Source organism: Pezoporus wallicus, unplaced genomic scaffold, assembly GCF_028554395.1.
Source record: "Pezoporus wallicus isolate ANWC-B61680 ecotype Strahan unplaced genomic scaffold, APGP_CSIRO_Pwel_v1 contig_14672, whole genome shotgun sequence".
Taxonomy (NCBI): Eukaryota; Metazoa; Chordata; class Aves; order Psittaciformes; family Psittacidae; genus Pezoporus; species Pezoporus wallicus.
The window spans coordinates 2,283-8,185 of NW_026641758.1; the positions used below are offsets into that span (position 1 = coordinate 2,283).

Below are 5,903 nucleotides of genomic sequence, written 5' to 3' on the forward strand. Positions count from 1 at the left end.
GAGGTCATCGTTGACTCAAGAGAGGTCATCGTTGACGCAAGAGAAGCCACTGAGTCAAGAGAGGCCACCATTGACCCAAGAGATGCCACCATTGACCCAAGAGATGCCACCACTGATGCAAGGGACGTCCCCTTTGGCATTGGAAACGGCCCTATGGGGCCAGGAGAGGCCATCGCTGACTCAAGAGAGGCCACCATTGACTCAAGAGAGGCCATCGTTGACGCAAGGGACGTCCCCTTTGGCATTGGAGATGGCCCTATGGGGACAGGAGAGGTCTCCATTGACACAAGAGAGGTCATCGTTGACTCAAGGGTCGTCCCCTTTGGCATTGGAGATGGCCCCATGGGGACAGGAGAGGTCTCCATTGACGCAAGAGAGGCCATCGTTGACGCAAGAGAGGCCACCATTGACACAAGAGAGGCCACCATTGACACAAGAGAGGCCACCATTGACCCCTTTGGCATTGGAGATGGCTCCATGGGGACAGGAGAGGCCATCGTGGAGTCAAGGGGCGTCCCCTTTGGAACTAGAGGTGGCCCCATGGGGCCAAGAGGGGCCACCATTGACTCAAGAGAGGCCACCATTGACACAAGAGAGGCCGCCATTGACACAAGAGAGGCCACCATTGATGCAAGAGAGGCCACCATTGCCCCAAGAGAGGCCACCATTGACTCAAGAGAGGCCACCATTGCCCCAGGAGAGGCCACCATCGACTCAAGAGAGGCCACCATTGACACAAGAGAGGCCACCATTGACGCAAGAGAGGCCACCATTGAAGCAAGAGAGGCCACCATTGCCCCAAGAGAGGCCACCATCGACTCAAGAGAGGCCACCATTGCCCCAGGAGAGGCCACCATCGACTCAAGAGAGGCCACCATTGACTCAAGAGAGGCCGCCATTGACACAAGAGAGGCCACCATTGATGCAAGAGAGGCCACCATTGACTCAAGAGAGGCCACCATTGACACAAGAGAGGCCACCATCGACTCAAGAGAGGCCGCCATTGCCCCAAGAGAGGCCACCATTGCCCCAAGAGAGGTCACCATTGACTCAAGAGAGGCCGCCATTGCCCCAAGAGAGGCCACCATTGACGCAAGAGAGGCCACCATTGACGCAAGAAATGCCACCATTGCCCCAAGAGAGGTCACCATTGACTCAAGAGAGGCCACCATTGACGCAAGAAATGCCACCATTGCCACAAGAGAGGTCACCATTGACTCAAGAGAGGTCACCATTGACGCAAGAGAGGCCGCCATTGACGCAAGAGAGGCCACCATTGACGCAAGAGATGCCGCCATTGACTCAAGAGAGGCCATCGTTGACTCAAGAGAGGCCATCGTTGACCCAAGAGAGGCCACCATTGCCCCAGGAGAGGCCACCATTGACTCAAGAGAGGCCACCATCGACTCAAGAGAGGCCACCATTACCTCAAGAGAGGCCACCATTGCCGCAAGAGAGGCCACCATTGACTCAAGAGGCGCCACCATCGACTCAAGAGAGGCCACCATTGACTCAAGAGAGGCCATCGTTGACTCAAGAGAGGCCGCCATTGCCCCAAGAGAGGCCACCATCGACTCAAGAGAGGCCATCGTTGACCCAAGAGAGGCCACCATTGACGCAAGAGAGGCCACCATCGACTCAAGAGAGGCCACCATCGACTCAAGAGAGGCCACCATTGACTCAAGAGAGGCCACCATCGCCCCAAAGGGGGCCACCATCGCCCCAAAGGGGGCCACCATTGCCCATAGAGGTGTCACCTGGGCCTCAAGGGACGTCCCCTTTGGCCCCATGGGGGCAAGAGACCTCGTCCATCGAAGGGGACGCGGTGTCCCCGGCCCCCCACGGGCCCCCCCCTTTAGCCCCATGGACAGCGCCGTCCCCACGGACACCCGTGGCCACTGGGGGGTCCCCGAGGGTGGCTTCTCCCCCCCCAAAAGGGGGCCCTTGGGGATCCCCCCCTGGGTCCCACATGGCCGAAGAGGGGGAGGAGGGGGGGAAGGTCCCAAAGGGGTCCCCAAGGGGCTGCCCTTTGGGGCAGTGCCCAGAAGGGGCCCCAAAAGGATGCCCCAAGGGGGGGGCAAAAGGGTCCCCAAAGGGGTCTCCAAGGGGATGCTCAGAGGGGTCCCCAGAGGGGTCCCCAAAGGGGTGCAATGGGATGTCCCCCAAGGGGTCCCCAAAGGGGTGCAATGGGATGTCCCCCAAGGGGTCCCCAAAGGGGTGCAATGGGATATCCCCCAAGGGGTCCCCAAAGGGGTGCAATGGGATATCCCCCATAGGGTCCCCAAAGGGGTGCAATGGGATGTCCCCCAAGGGGTCCCCAAAGGGGTGCAATGGGATGTCCCCCATAGGGTCCCCAAGGAGGTGCTCCGAGAGGTCCCCAAAGGGGTCCCCAAGGAGATGCTCTGGGATGTCCCCAGTGGGGTCCCCAAAGAGACCCCCGGAGCCGTCCCCAAAGGGGTCCCCAAGGAGGTGCAATGGGACGTCCCCAAAGGGGTCCCCAAGGGGGTCCCCAAAGCGGCATCCGGAGCTGTCCCCAAAGGGGTCCCCAAGGAGATGCTCAGAGGGGTCCCCAAGGAGGTGCAACGGGACGCCCCCAATAGGGTCCCCAAGGGGGTCGCCAAAGAGATGCTATGGGGTGTCCCCAAAGGGGTCCCCCAAGAGACAACTGGAGCCCTCCCCAAGGGGGTCCCCAAAGAGATGCTATGGGATGTCCCCCATAGGGTCCCCAAAGGGGTCCCCAATGAGGTCGCCGGGGGGGTCCCCAAGGGGTTATTATGGGATGTCCCCAAAGGGGTCCCCAATGAAGTCCCCGGGGGGCTCCCCAAGGGGTCATTATGGGATGTCCCCAAAGGGGTCCCCAATGAAGTCCCCGGGGGGGTCCCCAAGGGGTCATTATGGGATGTCCCCGGGAGGGTCCCCAAGGGGTCATTATGGGATGTCCCCGGGGGGTTCCCCAAGGGGTCATTATGGGATGTCCCCGGGGGGTTCCCCAAGGGGTCATTATGGGATGTCCCCGGGGGGTTCCCCAAGGGGTCATTATGGGATGTCCCCGGGGGGTTCCCCAAGGGGTTATTATGGGATGTCCCCAAGGGGGTCCCCCCCCGCGGGGGTCGTGGTTCAAGAGCGCCTCCAGCGCTCGCTGCGCGAGGAACTGCGGCGCCCCCTGCTGGAGCCGCGCGGCGCCGCCGGAGGAGGAGGAGGAGGAGGAGGAGGAGGGGGCGGAGCCAGCGAGGCCCCGCCCAGCAGCGCCGAGATCAGAGGTGGGGGGATGGGGGGGACCCGGTCCTGATCCTCCTCCCCCCCCCCCCAACTGTGATTGGGATTGGACCTTTCTGAACCCCCCAAACTGAGCCATTGACCCCCATTGAGTCCCATTGACCCCATTGATTGCATTGACCCCATTGATCCCATTGACCCTGTTGACCCCATTGAGTCCCATTGACTTATTGATCCCATTGACTCCCATTGACACCCATTGACTCCTCTTGACACCCATTGTCTCCTCTTGACACCCATTGACCCCCCTGACTCCATTGACCCCATTGCCCCCATTGAGTCCCATTGACTCCCATTGACACCCATTGACTCCTCTTGACACCCATTGACCCCCCTGACTCCATTGACCCCATTGAGTCCCATTGACTCCCACTGACACCCATTGACTCCTCTTGACACCCATTGACCCCCCTGACTCCATTGACCCCATTGCCCCCATTGAGTCCCGTTGAGGCCCGTTGACCCCATTGCCCCCATTGTCCCCATTGACTCCCATTAATTCCCATTGATTCCCATTGACCCCATTGCCCCCACTGTCCGCATTGACTCCATTGATTCCCATTGACCCTATTAATCCCATTGACCCCATTGATTGCATTGACCCCATCGCCCCCATTGACCCCTTCACCCCCATTGACCCTATTGTCACCATTGACGCCATCTCCCCCATTGACCCTATTGTCCATATTGTCCCCATTGACTCCATCGACCCCATCGATCCCATTGACCGCATTGATTTCATTGACCCCATTGCCCCCATCGACCCCATTGACCCTATTGCCCCCATTGACCCCATTGATCCCATTGTCCCCATTGACTCCATTGACCCCATTGCCGCATTGAACCCATTGACCCCATCGCCCCCATTGCCCCCATTGCCCCCATTGATCCCATTGACCCCATTGACCCCATCGCCCCCATTGAACCCATTGACCCCATTGATCCCATTGTCCCCATTGACTCCATTGACCCCATCACCTCTATTGAACCCATTGACCCCATTGACCCCATTGACCCCATCGCCCCCATTGAACCCATTGATCCCATTGACCCCATCGCCCCCATTGACCCCATTGATCCCATTGACCTCATCGCCCCCATTGATGCCATTGCCCCCGTTGCCCCCATTGACTCCATTGACCCCATTGCCCCCATCGACTCCATTGACCCCATCGCCCCCATTGCCCCCATTGACCCCATCGCCCCCATTGATCCCATTGACCCCATCGCCCCCATTGATCCCATTGACCCCATTGCCCCCATTGACCCCATTGACCCCATCGCCCCCATTGCCCCCATCGCCCCCATTGATCCCATTGACTCCATTGACCCCATTGTCCCCATTGACCCCAACGCCCCCATGCCCCCATCGCCCCCATTGATCCCATTGACTCCATTGACCCCATTGACCCCATTGCCCCCCCATTGCCCCCATTGACTCCATTGACCCCATTGTCCCCATTGACCCCATCGCCCCCATTGCCCCCATTGACCCCATCGCCCCCATTGATCCCATTGACCCCACTGATCGCATCGCCCCCTTTTCCCCCCCCAGCCAAGGCCTCCCGCCTCTCCCTGCCGCTGCCCCCATTGACGCTGCGCCCGTTCCCGCTGCGCCCGCGCCCGGAGCCCGAGGAGGAAGAGGAGGAAGAGGAAGAGGAAGAGGAAGGGGGGGAAGGGGCCGGGGGAGGGGAGGGGGCCGGGGCCGGGGCCGTGCCCGTGGTGGTGACGCTCTGGGACGGGCGCGGGCTCCGGGGGCTCCTGAAGGCGCCCGGGGGGGGCGAGGCCCCGGGGGGGAGCAAGAGGAAAGCGGTGACCTTCGAGGAGGGGGTGACGGTGCACGTGTTCGATAGGGTAAGGGGGGGGAGGGGGGGTTGGGGTCAATGGGGGGGATGGGGGAATGGGGGTGATGAGGGGATGGGGAGAATGGGGGAAATGAGGGGAATGGGGGGAATGGGGGGGATGGGGGGATGAGGGGGAATGGGGGGATGGGGGGTGGGGGGGATGGGGGTCAATGGGGGAAATGGGGGTGATGAGGAGATGGGGGAATGGGGGGGATGGGGCGATGAGGGGAATGGGGGGGATGAGGGGGAATGGGGGGTGGGGGGATGGGGGTCAATGGGGGAAATGGGGGTGATGAGGGGATGGGGGAATGGGGGGGATGGGGCAATGAGCGGGATGGGGGGAATGGGGGGGAATGGGAGGATGAGTGGGAATGGGGGGAATGGGGGTGATGAGGGGATGGGGTCAATGGGGGGAAGGGGGTCAATGGGGTGATGGGAAAATGGGGGTGATGAGGGGATGGGGAGAATGGGGGTGATGGGGAAATGAGGGGAATGGGGGGGATGGGGGGATGAGGGGGAATGGGGGGTGGGGGGGATGGGGGTCAATGGGGGAAATGGGGGTGATGAGGGGATGGGGGAATGGGGGGGATGGGGCGATGAGCGGGATGGGGGGAATGGGGGGAATGGGAGGATGAGTGGGAATGGGGGGATGGGGGAATGGGGGTGATGAGGGGATGGGGTCAATGGGGGGAAGGGGTCAATGGGGGTCAATGGGGGTGATGAGGGGATGGGGGAATGGGAGGGATGGGGCAATGAGGGGAATGGGCGGATGAGGGGGAATGG

General features: G+C 61.3%; 1 long non-coding RNA gene across 1 annotated transcript; it reads left to right on the top strand.

Moving 5' to 3' along the window:
- The first annotated feature begins 2,114 nt into the window (after positions 1 to 2,114).
- On the top strand, positions 2,115 to 2,734 carry LOC130607829 (uncharacterized). The gene is made up of 3 exons (XR_008974372.1): positions 2,115 to 2,205; positions 2,374 to 2,505; positions 2,698 to 2,734. It is a non-coding gene; the product is annotated as an uncharacterized LOC130607829 (long non-coding RNA).
- Positions 2,735 to 5,903: the final 3,169 nt, after the last annotated feature.